The sequence below is a fragment of the Schistocerca gregaria genome, chromosome 3 (assembly GCF_023897955.1).
Source record: "Schistocerca gregaria isolate iqSchGreg1 chromosome 3, iqSchGreg1.2, whole genome shotgun sequence".
NCBI classification, from domain to species: domain Eukaryota; kingdom Metazoa; phylum Arthropoda; class Insecta; order Orthoptera; family Acrididae; genus Schistocerca; species Schistocerca gregaria.
The window spans coordinates 330,931,007-330,950,894 of NC_064922.1; the positions used below are offsets into that span (position 1 = coordinate 330,931,007).

At 44.8% G+C, this 19,888-nt stretch overlaps 1 protein-coding gene across 10 annotated transcripts in view; it reads right to left on the minus strand.

Moving 5' to 3' along the window:
• Window positions 1-19,888, minus strand: part of LOC126356198 (rab11 family-interacting protein 4) — an 895,205-nt gene that overhangs the window by 401,452 nt on the left and 473,865 nt on the right. The window lies entirely within an intron of this gene.

The following is a 19,888-nucleotide window of genomic DNA, read 5'->3' on the forward strand; positions in this document are numbered from 1 at the left end:
TACTGCAAAGTGCTTCCCCGTACACAAAGTACATCTCAGTGAGTTCTGCGAAACTTTACTGGTACTGCACCATCGTACTGTGCTGTACGCGTTTCTGAATAGCACTGAGTCATGAGTGGTCTGTCGTTGTTACATACCACGTTCTGTTATGGGACAATGCAAATACGATACAACAGCGCAACCTTACGGACAAGTAAAGTAAATAAAACCTGCATCATGACTTCCTAGTAATAAGGGCAATCTTCCTTGTTTCCTTGCAGTAAATAAAGACTGTACCTGTAAATAAACAGCACAGTACGTATAAACTTGTACGCATATTAGCTGTAAATAAGCTGGAAAACAATTCTACTAGACAAGGCGGTAGACAAGTTTACTTCCATATCTCCATAAGCTGGCTTCTCCGAGCCCAGGTTCCCTACCTCAAATTGTCCTCGGTCCGGCACACAGATTTAATCTGCCGGGAAGTTTCATGTCAACGCACACTCCGCTGCAGAGTGAAAATCTCATTCTGGAAACATCCCCCAGGCTGTCTCCGTAGTATCCTTTCTTTCAGGAATGATAGTTCTGCAAGGTTCGCATGAGAGCTTCTGCAAAGTTTGGAAGGTAGGAGACGAGATACTGGCAGAAATAAAGCTGTGCGGACGGTCGTGCTTGGATAGATCAGTTGGTAGAGCACTTACCCGCGAAAGGCAAAGATCCCGAGTTCGAGTCTCGGTCCGGCACACAGTTTTAATCTGACAGGAAGTTTCTAATTGTCCTGTTGCATTTTTGCACGTTCTTACGAAAACAATCTGTAGGCAACTTCATGATCTGAGGTTACTATCAGTATTGTCTGCCAGGTCATTAATATCCAACATGGCCAGGCTAGAGGCCCAACACACATCCCTGGGACACACCTGAAGTTAACTTCTGCTTCCGTCGAAAGCGCAGCACTCAAAATAGCATGCAGTGTCGTCCCTACCATTTGTGTCACAAATTTTGGTTGATTCCGCGTATAACCGTAGTTTTGTTAATAAACTAAGGGCCAAGTGGTGCGCCCACCTTTCTACAAAGTACTCTCCGTCTGCACGGTACGGTGACTTGGCGAGTATGTAGACGCAGCTATAGTCGGCGATGTACGGTATGAGAGCGGTGTGACGCCAGATGGGAGATTCGCGCGGGCTGAGGTAACGGTGCTGAACAAATTAGCGGCGTTCGGATGCGATTCACGGTCCGCGAGTCGCAGACAGCCAGCTGCTGGACTCGTCCGTCACGGCGCCGCAGCCGGAGAAACCACGGCGGGCGCTGACCATTTCTAGGTCTGCGGACTGCGAGCACGCCGTGATCAGCAGCATCTGGCAGCTGGTGGCTGCACGCAAGGCAGCGGGAGGGAAAGGCGGGGCCACGCTAAGCCGCAAAGTGCGGGCAAAATGCATCTGGCGCTGCACTCGCAAACTGCGACCGTCAGATGGTTTTTAGTTGCAATTGGCAATGCCGGGAAGGGCACCGTGTTGGTACTTCAGAACTGGTTCCCACCGTATTTCGAAAAAAAAAGGAAAAAGAACTGGAGTTCTATCGTAATCGCTGATGACAATTGAGGGCCAAGAGACAATTCTGCTGCTACCATCGTATTAGGAATCGTGAGAATAAGATAAAGAAATGTCATGGCGTGCACAGGGGTAAGTAGACACTCGCTTTTCTCTTCGCAAGTGGAATAGAATAAAAAAATCCTTACAGTAGTACGAAGGATCCCTGCCCCACCATACGCTGCACAGTGATTGTTTATTCGTGGTGGTCAAAACAGTCTGGTAATCTTGTAAGAGTATGTTGTTCTATGTGATGAGGATGTTTGGTTTATGCGGCGCTTAACTGCGCGGTTATCAGCGCCCGTACAAATTCCCAACCTGTACTCAGCCCAATCTCGCCAGTTTCATGAAGGATGACGAAAGGAGGACAACACAAACACCCAGTCTCCGGGCGCAGAAAATCCCCAACCCAGCCGGGAATCTAATCTAGGTTGTTCTAAGAAATAATTAAGTAAAAAGTTCGATACGTTGCGCCGTTTCCCGGATAACTACACTACTGGCCATCAAATTTGCTACACCACGAAGATGACGTCCTACAGATGCTAAATTTAACCGACAGGAAGAAGATGCTGTGATATGCAAATGATTAGCTTTTCAGAGCGTTCACACAAGGTTGGCGCCGGTGGCGACACCTACAACGTGCTGACATGAGGAAAGTTTTTACCCGATTTCTCATACAGAAACAGCAGTTGACCGGTATTGCCTGCTGAAATGTTGTTGTGATCCCTCGTGTAAGGAGGAGAAATGTGTACCATCACGTTTCCGACTTTGATAAAGGTTGGATTGTAGCCTATCGCGATTGCGGTTTAATGTATCGCGACATTGCTACTCGCGTTGGTCGAGATCCAATGACTGTTAGCAGAATATGGAATAGGTGGGTTCAGGAGGGTAATATGGAACGCCGTGCTGGATCTCAACGGCGTCGTATCACTAGCAGTCGAGATGACAGGCATCTTATCGGCACGGCTGGAACGGATCGTGCAGCCACGTCTCGATCCTTGAGTTAACAGATGGGGACGTTAGCAAAACAACCATCTGCACGAACAGTTCGACGACGTTTGCAGCAGCACGGGCTAGCAGCTCGGAGACCATGGCTGCGGTTACCCTTTACGCTGCATGACAGACAGGAGCGCCTACGATGGTGTACTCAATGACGAACTTGGGTGCACGAATGGCAAAACGTCATTTTCTTCGGATGAATCCACGTTCTGTTTACAGGATCATGATGGTCGCATCCGTGTTTGGCGACATTGCGGTTAACGCACATTGGAAGCGTGTATTCGTCATCGCCATACTGGCGTATCACCCGGCTTGATGGTATGGGGTGCCATTGGTTACACGTCTCGGTCACCTCTTGTCCGCATTGACGGCACTTGAACAGTGGACGTTACATTTCAGATGTGTTACGACCCGTGGCTCTACCCTTCATTCGATTCCTGCGAAACCCTATGTTTCAGCAGGATAACGCACGACCGCATGTTGCAGGTCCTGTACGGGCGTTTCTGGATACAGAAAATGTTCGACTGCTGCCCTGGCCAGCACATTCTCCAAACCTCTCACAAATTGAAAACCTCTGGTCAATGGTGGCCGAGCAGCTGGCTCGTCACAATACGCCAGTCACTACTCTTGATAAACTGTGGTACCGTGTTGAAGCTGCATGGGCAGCTGTACTTGTACACGCCATCCAAGCTCGGTTTGACTCAATGCCCAGGCGTATCAAGGCCGTTATTTCGGCCAGAGGTGGTTATTCTGCGTTCTGATTTCTCAGGATCTATGCATCCAAATTGCGTAAAAATGTAATCACATGTCATTTCTAGTATAATATATCTGTCCAATGAATACTCGTTTATCATTTGCATTTTTTCTTGGTGTAGCAATTTTAATGGCGAGTAGTGTAGTACCGAGGCTAGCTTGTCAAGCCGTTCTGCACACAATTCCAGCCGCCAGAGGAGCTATTAGTGTTAGTTGTCTTCATAAAGTAGGTGAAAGCTTTTGCCTGGGGTTCTCACCTTACTAACGTCTAATGTTCAATTTTTGTATAGCTCTCTTGTTCGGTTTTAGAAAACCAAACCAGGAACACGTTTGATGACACCGTGTCTGACAGACTGCTCGAATTCGCGCGCTAACGGCCTGCTTGGCTAACTTCATTGCTAATTAACGCGGAAACAGCGCTACGTATAGGTTTTCTTTTCTTGACAGTTATTTCTCAGCACAACCTACCCAGAATATCCTTAATAGCTTTTCAGACTGTTCCTGACCATCCTGTATATACAGGATATCTTCTAAGAGTGGTCAAGCTTATTTTCTCCTATGTTTCGGCAGAAAACTGCTATTTAGTTTTTTGCAATGTCGGCCCAAACAAATGCTGTTCATCACATATTTCACGCGACGTTCAGTATCGACGGAAAGTGTCGGTTTCTTTCCCGTTAGAAACAAAATGACATTTAAGATGAAATTTTACACGGCAATTAGATAGAGCGGTCCCAAATTAATGAGATATTCGTTTTCTCGATGTGTATTAACTTGGACAGTGAAACACGAAGAATAACCAGTACTCCAACAGCGATTGAGCTGCGATTCTGCATGTCTGTGACAGTCACAGTCAGCGTAGGTCAATGTCGGTGTTATAGCTGTTGCAGTACTGCCTATACCCTGTTAATACATATCGAGAAAACGAATATCGTATTAATTTGGGACCGTTCTATCGAATGACCACGTAAATTTCCACTTTAAAAATAATTTTGTTTGTAACGGGAAACAACCTGGCGCTTTCCTTCGACACTCAGCGACGCATGAAAGCCGTGATGAGTAGAGTCTGTTTGGGCAGGGTCCCGCTGCAGACTGCAAAAACTAAATTACGAATATCTCCCAAAACACGAGAGAACCAGAGAATATGCGGCTGTCGTCTCTTAGGAGCGACACCATGTACATAAGCTAGAAAAGCGACCCAGTGCATAAACTGGCGAGCCGCATCAGCAATTCGTCAGTAGGATTTCAAGATAACGAGCAGCTGTCTCGAGGAAATACTGAGCAGTTTACGCAACACCATCCGACCGAGCGAGGTGGCGCAGTTGTTAGCACACTGGACTCGGATTCGGGAGGACGACGGTTCAAACCCCCGTCCGGCCATCCTGATTTAGGTTTTCCGTGATTTCTCTGAATCACTTCACGTAAATGCCTAATCCCTAATCCGACGGACCGATGACCTCGCTGTTTCGTCTCCTCTCCCGAACCAACCAACCAACACCATCCGACGCAAAGCCGGTGAACTATTCAGGCAAAGGACCACGTGTTCAGTGGGCGAAACAATACAGAAATTGGAATGTAGCTGGCTGGTGGAGTTTAGGGTTGTCCGGCTGGTCACCATTTCAGCTCTTTTCAAGTGATATATGGCTCGAGTGCACCGACGGCATAATGAGACGTTTGACTCCCACTGTGTGGGGAATAATTCATGTCAGATTTTATATTTATTTGGGTACTAGTTTCGACGTTGCATCAACGTCATCTTCAGGCCCGTACATTTTTATGATATCAATTGTGGGTGGCTGAGTACTAGAAATCCGTGGGGAGACCAATACGTATCATCAAAGTGTACGGGCCTGAAGATGAAGTTGACGCAACGTTGAAATTAGTAGCCAAATAAATATGAAATCTTAAATACAGCTGGAGGAGTATCATTGTCAATAAAAAAATTACACCAGCTGATGTCCTACCATCATCCAGTTTAAATATGGACGTACAAAGAATTCATGTCAGAGGTGGGTGTTTTCCTAACATAACTGGGCCTTTTGCTTAAAGTTGAAGCGTGGACGTGAACCGGGACAATTATTTCAGATTCTAGGCGACCAACTGTTGCTTTTTCTTCTACATCTCCATGATGGGTAAGCTGTGGAAACCGCAGTTTTCCAAGATGACAACAGCCGTGTCCACAGGGGTGCCAGCATACGTTCCTGATTTGACGGAAACCCGAGTACCCTGTCGCATTTTGTCTAGCCCACTGAATCACCTGATCTCAATCCCATAGAAATGGTCTGGCGTTATGTGCAACAGCGGACGGAACGTAGCAACCAATTTCCCCGCAATTAGGTAGCTCTCCGATATCTGATCAACAATGAGTGGCTTCAGCCGGATAGAGAGCATCATGATGCCTGAAGAAATTTGTGGACTCTCTCCCTCGTCGAATTGAGGCCATTATCGAGGCCAGAAGCGGTGTTACTCGTCGCTAGCGTCGTGATTCCTCGACTCGAGTAAGTTTTTCCCCCTGTGTGCTTACAAAGCTCCAGGGTGCTCAGTGATTCAACAGACGGTGACTGCAGTGCTTGCAGCCGACAGAACCGGCAGTGCTGTCTGCAACTGAGGGGGATGCGCCCCATTCTCCGCTAACAGAGAGAGGCAGGCGGCGGTCACCGTTAACCGCAGGTCGCGGAGAGGCCATCGTCCGACTCCCGAGTCGGCCGTCCAGCTTGGCGGTACGCAGTCCACGGATTCGTCCTGGATGAATCCTCCAGTCTCTCTGTACGTCCAGTTTCTAATACTACGAATACGGGATGTTTTAAAAAAGTGTCGGTAATAATTACAATTCCAAAGCAAGCAGTTGCTGACTGACGTGAACAGTACCGAACTATCAGTTTAACAAGTCGTGGTGGCAGAATACTGATAAGAGACAATTATTATCAAAAGAATGGAAAAACTGGTAGAAGCTGATCACGGGGAACATCAGTTTGTCGTCAGGAGAAACGTAGGTACACAAGAGGCAATACTGACAATACGACCTGTCTTTGAAGAAAGGTTAATGGAACTGTTATAAATTTAGACGAAGCTTCTGACAATGTTGACTGGAATACATCCTGCGATATTCCACAGATAGCAGGGGTAAAATACAGAGAGCTAAAAAGGGAGAGCATAAAAGGGGACTGAAACAAGGGTGTAGCCTATCCTCAGTATTATCAAATCTGTTCACTGAACAAGCAATAAAGGAAACGAAATAAGAATTTGCAAAACGAACTAAAGTTCAGGGCGAAGAAATAACAACTTCGAGTTTCGCCGATGACATTGTAGTTCTGTTAGAGACAGCAAAGGACTTGTAAGAGCAGTTGAACGGAATGGACAATCTCTTGTAAAGAGAAAAAAAAGAAAAGAAAAAAAAGATATAAAACGAACATTAACAAAAGGAAAACGAGGGTTGAGAAATATAGTGGAATTAAACCAGGCGATACTGAGGGAATTACATTAGGAAACGAGGCGCTTGTAGTAGATGAGTTTTGCTATTTGAACAGCAAAACAACTGACGATGGCCAAAGCGTAGAGGATATAAAATGTACACTGGGAATGGCAAAAAAAAGTTGTTAACAATCAATATCGATTTAAGTGTTCGGAAATCTTTTCTTCTTAAAATACTTGCCTATCACCACGAAGAAGATCATAAAAAATCTGTCAAGAAATAGACAGCGAACCAAATTCCCTGGTTTTTGCTGATTATTTGATAGTATGTTGAGCCGCGCGGTCTGAAGACGTTTCGTCACGGTTCGCGCGGTTGCCCCCTTCGGAGGTTCGAGTCCTCCCTCGGGCATATGTGTGTGTGTGTGTGTGTGTGTGTGTGTGTGTGTGTGTTCTTGGCGTAAGTTAGTTTAAGTTAGATTAAATAATGTGTAAGCCTAGGGACCGATGACTTCAGCAGTTTCGTCACGTAGGAACAAATTTCAAATAGTATGGCAGAAGCCGAAGCACAGAAGAGACTTAATGATCGGAACAACACATTCAAAAATTTAGGACTAAAAATAAGTGAAAGAAATCAGTAAAAATGACCACCAACAGGCAAGAAACAATCTCAAATACATTTATAGAAGGAGTCAAAGTAGAATCTGATTCGCATTTCAATTACCTACAAAGTACGATCTCGAAAGACGACACCATTAACCAGGAAATACTCAGCAGGACACAGAAAGCATCCAATTTTCACAGTCAAATCAGAAATTTTCCCTGGGATAATAAAATGCCACGAAAAGCAAAAGCGACCATGTGCCACACCTATTTCATACCAATCCTAACATATGGTTTAGAAACGTGTATCCTACTAAACAAAGACCTCAGCAGGATTCAGGTAACAGAAATGAGCTTCATTAAACAGCAAAATTCAGGCAACAGAAATGAGATTCATTAGAACTACGAAGAAAACAACTAGAAAGGACAAAATCAGGAAAGAGGTGAATAAAAAAGTAGCTGGTATTAAGGTTCCTGTTACCATTGTTATAAAGAAACGCAGGCTTCAGTGGTGTGGGCACGTAAAGAGAATGAACAGCCAAAGATCTGTCAAAAGGTATTTCAACCTGAAACTCGTAGGAAGAAGACCACGGGAGAGACCAAGAAATCGTTGGATAGAGACTGTAAGATCAGATGCGGAGGAGAAAAGACACAAATGGGAATCTGTCGTGGAAGAGAAGATGTATGAAGATAGAAGGAGATGGCGAGCGCTTGTACACCACACTCAGGAAACGGGATTTGGAGAACGATAATGATGATGATTATGCAATTGTCTCGAGGGTAACCATCTATAGAAGTGAAACGCGGACGATTAACAGCCCAGACAAGAGGAGAAGAAAGCTTTTGAAATGTGGTGCTTGAAGATTAGATGGGGAGGTCATGTAACCAATGAAGAGGTCCTGAACAGAACTAGGGAGAAAAATTTATCGCATAACTTGACTAAAAGGCGGCATTGGTTGATAGGACACATTCCGAGACATCGACGGATCCTCACCAATTTAGTGATTGGGGGAGGGGGGGGATGTGTGGGGTAAATATGTAGAGTGAAAAAGAAATGAAAACAACAAGCAGGTTCAAAAGGAAAAAGATGCAGTAGTTACTTGGAGATGAAGAAGCTTGCGCTGGATAGAGTAGCATGGAAAGCTGTATCAAACCAGTCTTCGAACTGAAGACCACAACAGCAACAATAAGTTACGTTTATTTATACGGGGTGTTACAAAAAGGTACGGCCAAACTTTCAGGAAACATTCCTCACACACAAATAAAGAAAAGATGTTATGTGGAAATGTGTCCGGAAACGCTTAATTTCCATGTTAGAGCTCTTTTTAGTTTCGTCAGTACGTACTGTACTTCCTCGATTCACCGCCAGTTGGCCCAATTGAAGGAAGGTAATGTTGACGTCGGTGTTAGTGTTGACATGCCACTCATTGCTCTACAGTACTAACATCAAGCACAGCAGTATGTAGCATCGACAGGTTAGCGTTCATCACGAACGTGGTTTTGCAGTCAGTGCAATGTTTACAAATGAGGAGTTGGCAGATGCCCATTTGATGTATGGATTAGCACGAGGCAATAGCCGTGGCGCGGTACGTTTGTACCGAGACAGATTTCCAGAACGAAGGTGTCCTGACAGGAAGACGTTCGAAGCAATTGATCGGCGTCTTAGGGAGCACAGAACATTCCAGCCTATGACTCGCGACTGGGGAAGACCTAGAACGACGAGGACACCTGCAATGGACGAGGCAATTCTTCGTGCAGTTGACGATAACACTGATGTCAGCGTCAGAGAAGTTACTGCTGTACAAGGTAACGTTGACCACGTCACTGTATGGAGAGTGCTACGGGAGAACCAGTTGTTTCTATACCATGTACAGCGTGTGAAGGCACTATAAGCAGCTAATTGGCCTCCACGGGTACACCTCTGCGAATGGTTCATGCAACAATGTGTCAATCCTCATTTCAGTGCAAATGTTCTATTACGGATGAGGCTTCATTCCAACGTGATCAAATTGTAAATTTTCACAATCAACATGTGTGGGCTGACGCGAATCCGCACGCAATTGTGCAATCGTGTCATTAACACAGATTTTCAATGAACGTTTGGGCAGGCATTGTTGGTGGTGTCTTGATTGGGCCCCATGTTCTCCCGCCTACGCTCAGTGGAGCACGTTATCACGACTTCATACGGGATACTCTACCTGTGCTGCTAGAACATGTGCCTTTACAAGTACAACACATGTGGTTCATGCACGATGGAGCTCCTGCAATTTCAGTCGAAGTGTTCGTACGCTTTTCAACAATAGACTCGGTGACCGATGGATTGGTAGAGGCGGACCAATTCCATGGCCTCCACGCTCTCCTGACCTCAACCCTCTTGACTTTCATTTATGGGGGCATTTGAAAGCTCTTGTCTACGCAACCCCGGTACCAAAGGTAGAGACTCTTCGTGCTCGTATAGTGGACGGGTGTGATACAATACGCCATTCTCCAGGGCTGCATACACTTATCCTCGCTAACGGAGGACATTTTGAACATTTCTTGTAACAAAGTGTTTGAAGTCACGCTGGTACGTTCTGTTGCTGTGTGGTTCCATTCCATGATTAATGTGATTTGAAGAGAAGTAATAAAATGAGCTCTAACATGGAAAGTAAGCGTTTCCGGACAAATGTCCACATAACATATTTTCTTTCTTGGTGTGTGAGAAATGTTTCTTGAAAGTTTGGCGGTACCTTTTTGTAACAGCCTGTATTGAGGGTCAACTGCCAATGCCTGCAGCAAGAGTCGATCCACTGTATATCTACGTGCAGTCCGTTATAATTTTCTAGTATTGCGACATCTCTACTTGCGAGCAGCTTGTTGAAGCCACCAGGTAATTTATATGTGGTCAAACTGCTTTGCCCTAACCTGAAGCTACTTTTACGTCCGAAGGTTTTTCCACGTCCAGAAAAACATGCTGTGTCTCATTTGCTAGAAATTCTTCTGTTTTACTAAAGAAAGAGATAAAGCTGAATGTGCATTTTTGGCTGGAAGACCTACAGGTAGTTCAGCCGCTTAATGGGAAAGGACTTCCTTTCTCGCGAACAGTAGAACACGTGGAGGAAGAGCCCTTACACATAAACGTGGGAAACAGCGCGGTAAAAGCATCCATAAAGTTGTAGGATAATTGACGGATTCCGCAGAAGTCTTTAACCTCTCGTACAAGACCCTGAAGTCCCTCTACCATACGCTTTGTTTAATTCCGTATCTTCCCATCGAAGCCCCTGACCTTCGACAACAGCCACGTTACAGAACACATTTCTAAATGAGATAGCTGAACTCAGTAACCTACCGAACTCAGTAAGTGCCTCTGGATCTTTACCCAACAGTATTTTTCATATACCAGCACAAGTTTACTGTTTTCATTCTCTTCTCATTCACCGATTAGGCTGCCACGACTTTTTTCTGAAGTCTTTACGTGCGCTTCCTTCCTGCGCCCACCTGAGGATGACAGATGTTTCTGAAACTAGTCAGGTAAATGATGGAGGGAGCATCACAAAAAATTACATTTGTAACCGTAAAGAACGTTACGATTTATATAACTGAGTTGTTGTTGCGGTCTTCAGTCTGAAAATAGGTTTCATGGAGATCTCCAGGCTGCGCCATGCCGTGCAAGTCTAATCATCTCCGAATAGCTACAGCGATGTATTTCCCCTAGAATGTGCTTACCGCATTCATTTCTTGGTATCTCTTTACAATTTTTACTCTCTACACTTCAGTCCAATACTAAACTGGTGATCCCCTGATGTCTCAGGATGTATGCTACTATCCGAGTCATCTAGAGTCAGGATGTGACACAAATTTCTGTTCTTCTCAATTCTATTCAGCAGCATCTCATTGTTTAAATGATCTACGCTTCTAATCTTCAGCGCTCTTCTGTAGCACCACATTTCAAAAGCTTCTATTCTCCTCTTGTCTGAACTGTTTATCGTCCATACCTCACTTCCATACAAGGGTACACTCCAAATAAATACCTTCAGAAAAGACATGCTTACACTTAAATCTGTATTCTTTGTTGACAAACTTTTCTTCTCTTTCCTTGGCATTGCCAATCTACATTGTATATGCTCTCTACTTCCGCCATCCTCAGTTACTTTACTGCTCAGTGTCTCGTTTCCTAACCTAATTCCCTCAGTATCACCTTATTTAGTTTGATTACATTCTTTTACCCTTGTTTCGCTGTTGTTATATGCTTCTGCCAAGAGATTGTCAATTCCGTTCAACTGCTCTTGTAAGTCCTTTGCTGTCTACGACAGATTTACAATGTCATCATTTTGCACATTTTCTTTGGTTTCCAGTAATGCTTGTTCAGTGTACAAACTGAATAACATCGGCGACAGGGTACAACGCTGTCTCAGTCCCTCTCATATTCTCGACTTTTGTAACTGCTGCCTGGTTTTTGTACAACATATAAATGACCTTTCGTTCCTTGTATTTCATCCATGATTCCTTTAGAATTTCAAAGATCGTATTCCAGTCGACATTGACAAAAGCTTTCTCCGAAACTACAAAAGCTGTAAACGTAGATTTGTCTTTCTTAACCTATCTTCTAAGGTAAGTCGTAGCAGCAGTATTGCATCACGGGTTCCTACATTTCTCGGAATGCAAACTGACCTTCCCCGAGGTCGGCTTCTACCAGTTTTTCCAGTCTTCTGTACATAATTCGTGTAGGTATTTTGCAACCATGACTTATTAAAAAAAGTGGTTGAAATGGCTCTAAGCACTATGGGACTTAACAGCTGAGGTCATCAGTCCCCTAGACTTAGAACTACATAAACCTAACTAACCTAAGGACATCACACACATCCATGCCCGAGGCAGGATTCAAACCTGCGATCGTAGCAGCAGCGCGGTTCCTGGCTGAAGCGCCTAGAACCGCTCGGCCACGACTTATTAAACTGACAGTTCGTTAATATTCACACCTGTCAGCGCCTGCTTTCTTTGGAATTGAAATTACTACACTCTTCTTGAAGTCGGAGCGTATTTCGCCTGTCTCATAGATTTTGCATATCACGCGGAACACATTTTTTATGGCTGTGTCACCCAAGGCTATCAGTAATTCTGAGAGAATGTCCTTATTTAGGGACCCTTCTGTTAGGTTTCCACAATCCCAACACGCTTGCCTCTATTCTGACGTCCGCATGACTCAGCATTTCGGGGAAGCCCCTTTGCGGAAATACTGTCTGCGATAATGGCGTCAGAGACGAAAGGTGAGCCGTATCTGAACGGTAGCTAGGTGGGCAAACAGGCAGCTAGCTGGTAGTGCACCAGATGTGAGCGCGGTCGTGATTCCGGCAGCGCAACTCGCGTTACATAATCGAGCGCCGGCCAGTTTACTTTTAAGCGCAGCAAGTCGCGGCCACACGTTTCGAAATGGCCGGTTTACGCAAGAGCGCGCGTTGAAATTACCCACACTACAGCACACCACATCACATCACATCAGGCTCGGCCGCGAACCGGCTCTCACGTGGCGGCGCACTGGTGCTCACGGCCGCTAGCCCAGCACCGCCGGCCTTTGGGGCTGAAAATCACGAACTCGGTGGTATTCAAATACACTGAGGCGCCACAGAAACTGGTATATGCATGCGTATTCAAACACAGAGATATGTAAACAGGCAGAATGCGGCGCTGCGGTCGGCAACACCTATATAAGACAACAAGTACCTGGTGCAGCTGTTAGATCGGTTACTGCTGCTACAATGACAGGTTATCAAGATTTAAGTGAATTTGAAAGTGGTGTTATAGTCGGAGCACGACCGATGGGACACAGCATCTTCGAGGTAGCGATGAAGCGCGAATTTTCCCGTACTACCATTTCACGAGTGTACCGTGAATATCACGAAACCGGTAAAACGTCAAATCTCAGACATCGCTGATGCCGGAAAAAGATACTACAAGAACGGGACCAAGACGACTGAAGAGAATCGTTCAAAGTGACACAAGTGTAATCCTTCCGAAAATTGTTGCAGATTTCAATGATGGGCCATCAACAAGTGTCAGAGTGCGACCAATCAACGAAACAACATCGATATGGAGTTTCGTAGCCGAAGGCCCCCTTACGTATTCTTGATGACTGCGCGACACAAAAGTTTTACGCCTCGCCTGGGTCCTTCAACACCACACTGGACTGTTGATGACAGGAAAAATGTTGCCTGATCGGACGAGTCTCGTTTCAAATTGTATCGAGCGGATGGACGTGTACGGGTATGGAGAAAACTTCATAGATCCATGGACCCCGCATGTCAGCAGGGAGCTGTTCAAGCTGGTGGAGGCTCTGTAGTGGTGTGGATCGTGTATAGTTGGAGTGATAAGGGGACCCCTGATACGTCTCTGACAGGAGACACGTACGTAAGCATCCTGTCTGATCACCTGCATCCAATCATGTCCATTGTGCATTCCGACGGACTTGGGCAATTCCAGCAGGACGACGCGACATCCCACACGTCCAGAGTTGCTACAGGGTGGCTCCAGGAACACTCTTCTGAGTTTAAACACTTCCTTTGGCCACCAAACTTCCCAGACATGAACGTTATGGAGTATATCTGGGATGCCTTGCAACGTGCTGCTCCGAAGCGATCTCCACACCCTCGTACTTGTACGGATTTGTGGACAGCCCTGCAGGATTCATGGTGTCAGTTCCCTCTAGCAGTACTGCAGACATTAGTTGAGTCCATGGCACGGAACGTTGCGGCACTTTTGCATACTCGCCCGGGCCCTACACGATATTGGGCATTTTTAAGGCATTACAGTTTTTACGACGTCATAACTTTTCAACTATGCGTCGTACAACGATATATTTGTGTAAGTACATTCGGCCGGACGTGTGGATGCATTCTGCGAAATTTTTTTGCGAATAGAGGTAGTAGGTAGAGACAATAAATATAACCGCCATATTTGATGCAGCAATTTTCGCGTGTCTGTTGTTTATGATGTCATAGCTCACGAACGGTGATTAGTAGGTCGTTCTTACCCCGACAGCGATTGTTCCCTGGAAGTGACGGATATGTGTAGGAAGTTTGGTTGAAATCGGTAGAGTGGTTTGTGAGGAAATGTGGAACATACATACGTATATACAAAACTGAGGTGACAACAGTCATACGTATACAGATAAAAACAACAATATCAGAAGTTGAGTCCGCCTTGATGCAAAACACCTTGTTATATGTTTAATTTCTTTATTTTCCCAAACTAGTTTCGGCGACAAATATCACCATCATCAGTGGGCTTTTTTTAATCTAGAACATGCAGAGAATAGCATGGTTACACAAACAGAGTGGCACATTATCACATTTTTACTGATCGTTTTTTGAAATATACTTTTTTATACTACCTTATTTATTGCAAGTTACATAATGTTTTTGAGCATTATTTTTGCTGTTTGCAACATATTTACTCCGTGCTTATGTCACCGTTTTTATTCACGAACATCATGTCATCTGCAAACTGTATGAGCGGCTGTTAGTAAACAAATAGTGAAGGTGAACTGTGTATGTCAGCAATATACTCTTGGGATTGCAGCAGCGTTGTGGAATGCAGTGTAACGAACGTAAGTACACAAATAGATAAGTAACAGTTTCATTACACTGCATTCCACAACGCTGCTGCAATCCCAAGAGTATATTGCTGACATACACAGTTCACCTTCAGTATTTGTTTACTAACAGCCGCTCATACAGTTTGCAGATGACATGATGTTCGTGAATAAAAACGGTGACAGAAGCACGGAGTAAATATGTTGCAAACAGCAAAAATAATGCTCAAAAACATTATGTAACTTGCAATAAATAAGGTAGTATAAAAAAGTATATTTCAAAAAACGATCAGTAAAAATGTGATAATGTGCCACTCTGTTTGTGTAACCATGCTATTCTCTGCATGTTCTAGATTAAAAAAAGCCCACTGATGATGGTGATATTTGTCGCCGAAACTAGTTTGGGAAAATAAAGAAATTAAACATATAACAAGGTGTTTTGCATCAAGGCGGACTCAACTTCTGATATTGTTGTTTTTCTATGCAAACACGCACCAAATGGAAGAGTTCCAAGATAAAATTATTACGTATACAGATGGTGGTAGTTTCCCGTACATAAAGTATAAAAGGGTAGTGCACTGACGTAGCCGTCGTTTGCACACAGGTGATTCAAGTAGAAACGTTTCCACCTTAATTACGGGCGCACGACGGGAGTCAGCAGACATTGATCGCGGAATGCTTCTTGGAGCTAGACACATGGAACATTTCATTTCGGAAATTGTTAGGGCATTCAGTATTCCAGAGTGTCAAAGGTGTGCCGAGAACACCATATATCAGGCAGTACCTCTCACCACAGACAGCGCAGTAGCCGACGGCCTTCACGAAACGACCGGGAGCAGCAGCGTTCGCGTAGAGTTGTCAGTACTAATAGAGAAGCAGCACTGTGTGAAATAACCGCAGAAATCAACGTGGGACGTACGACGAACGTATCCGTTAGGACAGTGTGGCGAAATATGACGTTACTGGGATATGACACCAGACGACCGACGCGAAAGCCTTTGCTAGCAGCACGACATCGCCTGCAGCGCCTCTACTGGGCTCATGAGCATGTCAGTTACATCCTAGACAACTGGAAATCTGTGGCCTGATCAGATTAGTCCTTATTTCAGTTTGTAAGAGCTGATGGTATGGGGGTGTGGCGCATACCCCACGAAACCAAGGATCCAGGTTATCAAAAAAATGTTCAAATATGTGTAAAATCTTATGGGACTTAACTGGTAAGGTCATTAGTCCCTAAACTTACACACTACTTAACCTAAATTATCCTAATGACAAACACACACACCCATTCCCGGGGGAGGACTCGAACCTCCGCCGGGATCAGCCGCACTGTCCATGACAGCAGCGCCCCAGACCGCTCGGCTAATTCCGCGCAGAATCCAGGTCATCAACAGGGCACTGTGCAAGCTGGTTGTGTGGTCTCTTTAAATGGAATGGAATGGGTCCTCTGGTCCTACTGAACTGATCATTGACTGGAAATGTTTATGTTCGGCTACCTGGAGACAATATGCAGCCATTCATGGACTTCGTTCCCGAACACCGATGGATTTCTTTAGGATGACTATACGCCATATCACTGGCTCGCAATTCTTGGTGAATGATTTGAACAACATTCTGGACAAGTGGAGCGATTGATCTGGTCTCCCAGATAACCTGACATGAATCCCATCAAGCATTTATGGGGCATACTCTAAGAGGTCAGTTAGTGCACAAAATCCTGCACCGGCAACAATTTCACAATTATCGACGGCTATAGAGGCAGCATGGTTCATTATTTCTGCAAGGTTTTCAAACGACTTGTTGAGTCCATGCCACGTCGAGTTGCTGGATTATTCTGGGCAAAAAGCAGGTTCGACATGAGATGAGGACCTATCGTATGACCTAAGTGTGTTTCTATCACACGACGCCATTGCCGCAATAATGAGGTCGAATTTTCTCATTTTGCCGCGCGGGATTAGCCGAGCGGTCTAGGGGGCATTGGAGTCATGGACTGTGCGGCTGGTCCCGACGGAGGTTCGAGTCCTCCCACGGGCATGGGTGTGTGTGTTTGTCCTTAGGATAATTTAGGTTAAGTAGTGTGTAAGCTTAACGACTGATGACCTTAGCAGCTAAGTCCCATAAGATTTCACACACATTTGAACATTTTTTTATTCATTTTGAGCGACCTGAAGGGGGATATGTTTCATTGTTAAAAACTATTCAACAGCCAAGATCGCATTTTTTTTATATCTAAGACAACCGGTTTCAACACGCTATGCTGTTATCTTCAGGCCTATAAACGTTTTTGTGTAAAAACATGTTCATTTTACGCTGACACACACACACACACACACACACACACACACACACAAAAGATACGGACGGAGGCCAGTGTTGGCATTATTATGCTATGGGGGTCATTCACATGGGCTTCCATGGGACATCTGGCACCAAAGGAAGGCGCCAGGCGCCATGACAGGTGTGGACCTCATTATTAAAAATTATTCAATAGCCAAGATCGCATTTAAGACAACCGGTTTCAACAGACTATGTTGTCATCTTCAGGTCTTAAAATCTTTTGTTGTAAAACATGTTCCCTTTACGCTGACGTGATACACAAGATGTCAAGTGGATAAAAATAGCACATTATAAAAGGTTTTCCATTGCTAAAATATTTAAAAACCACAAAGTACCTTGTGCAACAGTCATGTCCATAAACATATTGTTCACAGTTGGTTGTTGCATAATACAAACACGGTACACACATGCACAACTGCTTGTATATACTGGGCACATTCAACTCAATTTGTACCTTATATGTCATTTAAAGTGGGTTATCACTGTTTAGAATATCAAAAATGGTTCAAATGGCTCTGAGCACTATAGAACTTAACATCTAAGGTCATCAGTCCCCTAGAACGTAGAACTACTTAAACCTAACAAACCTAAGGACATCACACACATCCATGCCCGGGGAAGGATTCGAACCTGCGACCGTAGCATTCGCGCGGTTCCAGACTGAAGCGTCTAGAACAGCTCGGCCACCTCGGCCGTCTTTAGAATATCTCCAGCATATGTATACAATAGTGCTTTTTTGTAGCGTGTTTGTAGCGATCTTGACTGATGAATGATTTTCAATACTGAGGTCCGCACCTGTCATGGCGCCTTCCTCTACTGCCAGTTGTCCCAGGTGAATGACCGCCACAGCATAATAATGCCCACACCCGCCTGCGTCTGTGGCACGTCGCAGCCGTTCGAGTGGACTGGACACGGCCATAGTCATCGTGTAGTAAGACAAGTGATTCATTCGACCACACGATACGTTTCTTTTGATCTATGGTGCAATCTCGATGATTCCGTGCCCTCTCCAATAGTAAATGACAATATTTTAGGATCAACTTGGGAACACGTATAGGTCTAAGAATGCGCGCTGAACGGTGTGCTCCATCCGGCAGCTGTGACCGAGCGGTTATATGCGCTTCAGACCGGAACCGCGCTGCTGGTACGGACGAAAGTTCTAATCCTGCCTCGGGCATGGATGTGTGTGATATCTAGGTTAGTTAAGTTTAAGTAGTTCTAAGTCTAGGGGGCTGATGACCTCAGATGTTAAGTCCCATTGTGCTTAAGAGCCATTTGAACGGTGTGTGTCCTATTTCTACAGAGTGGGTAAGCTTTCGACCTAGGCCCGGAAGTCCAGCACATTGTCGCGAATTCATGGTTCCACCGTGCTTGTCGCGTACCGTAGATCCTCCGACAGCACCACACGAACAGCGAACCAGGTTCGCCCATTCGGAAACGCTGGGCCATACTAATCTGCCGTTTGAAAAATTCTCTTACGTCAATAGATGCCCCCATTTGAGGCCCGTTCGCCACTAGGGGGGGGGGCCTTCAGTCACACGGCGCGCGGTGCATGTTTTGCTTATCGGTGTGTGTAGGTACGAAGACGTGCTGAAACTTAATGCCTCCGATATTTTACGTGAAAGATCTTAAAGCATTTTAAACAAAAGGAACTTTATTAAGATTCTACAACTTTATTGTTTTTGTCTACGTATTTATTTCTGAACATCGTTACCATCGCGAAGAACACATTTTTCCCAACGAGCGACCGGTTTGTTTACATCGTCACTGTAGAATGTTTGACTTCGTTGACGGAGCCACAACCTCATCAGTATTAAAGTGAAGTCCTCGATGGTGTTCTTCAAGTTTTACAGCACATAAGAGTGGATGGGGTCAAGTCAGGACTGTATAGGGGATGATCGATGACAGTGAACTCAAGGCGTCGGTTTGTTGCAATGTTGGAACGCTCGTGTGTGGCCTGGTACTGTCATACTGAAAGATAGGATGCTCCATGTGTGGATGAACTCTTCGAATTAGTGCTTTCAGTTCTCTGGAGGTCACCTTGCAGTGTTTACGGTGGTGTCTTCAGGTATTAATTACGAGTAACGAACTTATTTTCATTGCCGTGCTTGTTACGCTATCACGACACCGCAAACAATGTTACCCCGTAAAAACGGTTTGTCACATACATTCAACAATTTTTTTCGCACTGCAATTTAGATTAAACAGTAATTTTATGCGAATGATTAGTCCAGTTAGTGCCACGATAGCCCCAGTCCTGATTGTAATCTACAAGGGTTCGTATACCAGTACATCTGTTCCATACGCGAGCTCACGATAAACACTGAATTCAAATTTAACGCCCAGAATAAAAAGCAATTTGTTCCTCACAGAACTGCTAACGATAACCACCTCGACTTTTATAACTACAATCTGGTTTCTATACAAATTGTAAATAGCCTTTCGCTCCCTGTATTTTACCATTGCCACCTTTAGAATTTGAGAGAGAGTAAGCCAGTCAACATTGCCAAAAGCTTTCTCTAAGTCTACAAATGCTAGGGACGTAGGTTTACCTTTCCTTAATCTTTCTTCTAAGATAAGTCGTAAGGTCGGTATTGCCTCACGTGTTCCAACATTTCTACAGACTCCAAACTGATCTCCCCCGATGTCGGCTTCTACC